Below are 3,183 nucleotides of genomic sequence, written 5' to 3'. Positions count from 1 at the left end.
TAAAGGAGCAAAAGGAAAAGGAGTAGTATTGATTTTAAAAAGCATTTTTAAAAGTGTTTTTAATAAACATAAGAGTTCCGATTAAAGGTCGAAGTAAAATAAAGATAATCTAAAGCTTAAAAGAATACAAGTAAAGGATTTAATAAAATCAAAAGATTTTAACGAAAAAGGAAATAATTCGGCGCTAACTTCGATATTCAGAATCTTGAAAAGGTTTTCGATATTTTAAAAATTAAATATATATATATGCTAAAAATGATCGGGTTAATAACAAATTTTTAAATTGTTTGATTTTGATTCGTAAACCGGGTTTACGAGCCAAATAAGCGATTTTTGCAAAGTATTCTCGATCCGAAATTAAAAAAGTAAACCTTTTGCAAATGTAAACTAATAATCAAAATCAAAACTATAAAAAACTTAAAAATCAATTGATTAGCATCGCTGAATTACTTCGGACCGTATCAATTGCATTAATTTAAGACGAAAGCTAAAATATAAAAAAGTATTTTTATTAATAAATGAAAATTCTTTTTTATTAATAATAAAAGAGACTTTTTGCCGAAGAGCTAAAATATTGCACTTCGGCTATTGCGGCGTTTCGATATCCGAACTTATCTAGAATAAAGTTTTAATTATTCTAAAGTTGTAATTATCGAGTATAAAAAGGGCTAAATAATAAACGAAGGTCAACTTAACTGCGAATCAAGCGATTATAATAAGCTATATAAAGACAAAGACTAAAAGTTCGAGTCTTTGCGTAAGTTATTAATATGAAAGCACCTAAAAAAATATGTCGTATAAAAGCCTAACACTGAAGCTAGACCTTATAGTCTCACGAAGAAGTGCCAAAAAAGATAAATAGAAAGCTCGTTAATTGTTTTAGCTAAAAGATGTGTGCCTTTTTATAAAAGATAGGTCCGTCTAGTATGGTCCTAGTGGCCCTGGCAGGTGCCCTACCAAGCAGGGTGTTTACAATATATATTTTATTTAATATAATAACGATTTTAAAATTATTTATATAAACTCATTTATTAATTTATAATAATAAAATTCAAGAGGCCCTCGCAAGTTATCGAATTTATTACTTTCCTTTCTTACGATACCTCCTTTTTATATATAAAAAGTCTTTTGCCTGCTAACAATACCAATTCTATGATATCCGTCGTTATGTTCGTTTTTATTAATCCATTTAAAAGATAGCTTAATTTTATAGCCGTTATTTAAAAATCGCTTGACTCGATATTCGTTTATTTTAATTAACCAGCTACGATTACGCCTTTCTTCGTTTAGCATTTCTATTATATACCGAGCGTTTCGACCGTTCGTACGTCTAATAAAAAAAAAGTTTTATTATCTACTTCGATAAAGATCGAGTTTAATTAGTTTGCAATCCTTAATAAATTAACAATTTGATTAATATATAAATAATGAAACGGCACTTATAAATAAATCGGCAAGCGTTTATTAAAATATAAATTTCTTTTATCTATTCTTTAGTTATAATAAATATTCGAGCTTATAAATATAATTATAAGCTAATACGATTATAAAGTGTTTTATCGTTCTATATAATAAATTTCTAATTAAATAATTTTCTTTTTATTAGATTATATTAATTTTATTTACCGTATAATATGGTGGAGTTAGGGGTCTGTATTTGTTTTATCTATATATATAGTATTGATGCTAGGCACCTTTGTTACGTGGGTGCACCGCATGCTCTAGCCTTGTTAAGCACGTAATTAAGTTACGTACATACTCCTATATAAACGAATAATTAGTTCCTTCTTAAACTAGCATCATATTATTATATAATATAATACGCATATATATAAAACACAATCGTGTGTTTTCGAACGTTTTTCTTTTCCTTTTTTATTTACTTTCGATTTTATTATAGTTATATATATATATATCTTTTAATTTAACGTTAAATATATATCGGAGCTTTTTCTTTCTATATATATTTAATAACTTACGCAAGAAATCGAACCGAAGGTTGGTCTTTATACTTTTCTTAAACTTGCTTCTTTTGCGAAAAGCTATATATTCGAAATTCAAGTTATACGCTAAGCTATCGGCCATATGTTTTTGCGATGCAGCTTCAAAATTTATTCGATATACGTTAAGTTAATAATCAAGTGCTTTTGCATATAAGTTTCGAAGCTATCGCTTTAAAAGCGATCTTTTTTCGATTTATATCCGTCGAGCATGCTATTCGATATACTCGATAAATACTATTTAAAAAGTCGTTACTTTAATTCGAAGATAGAGCTAGCTAGAATTCAATTCGATATTTATAAATCATTATTTATTTAAATTATTTTATAAGGCGATACGTTTAAGATATTATTCGTTTAGTATACTTTATTTTTTCGATTTAATATCGCTTTTAATACTAATCTATTGCTTTTGCTTTTTTTAAAAAGATAAGCAATAGCTAAGTACCGGAAATATTACGTTAAGCTTAAAAGGTTAAGAATCAATACTTATTTTATAACGGAAATTACGAATAAAAACTTTAAATTGCTTTCGAATATCTTTCGCTTTAATAAATAAAAGATACGACGAACGGAAATAAGTATTATGCAATTCGAATCCGTTTCGGTATCGCATCATATTAAAAGCAAGCTATATGCTTGCACGAAAGCTCGGCTTTTATTTAATCTCGTTTTTATTTCGATATACTTAATCTTAATAATTACTTTCCCGTTTGTTACGGATTTTACGTTATAAACTTAAGCTTATTATTAAAATTATTTATTATATCGATTTGATTTCAATTATTTAGCTCGAAGCGATCGACACTCGACTTTTCAATAAATCACTTTCGACGCATTCAGATTTTATATCTTTATAATATTTCTTTATTCATTTAATATTTATTATAAATTATATTTATTTTATTTCTATTATTCATTTATATTTATATTATTTTTATTCCTTTTTCATATTGATTTCGAAAGACCTTTATACTTTAATCGACATTTATTAATCTAATTTAGCGAGCTTACGTTAAAGCTTTTAGAAATCGAAAAAAGCTATGACTTTTTCGATTTAAAAGGATTTCGAACTTAACGACGATGCTACTCGCAAGTTAACCGAAGATAAAGTAAAAAAGATTTAAGCCCTTTTACCTTTCGTAAATGCTTCGAATTACGTAAGTATTCGTAAACCTTTTTT

Source organism: Drepanopeziza brunnea (assembly GCF_022702325.1).
Source record: "Drepanopeziza brunnea f. sp. 'multigermtubi' strain 214-2 chromosome Unknown ctg18, whole genome shotgun sequence".
Classification (NCBI taxonomy): domain Eukaryota; kingdom Fungi; phylum Ascomycota; class Leotiomycetes; order Helotiales; family Drepanopezizaceae; genus Drepanopeziza; species Drepanopeziza brunnea.
This window is presented reverse-complemented; position numbering follows the sequence as displayed.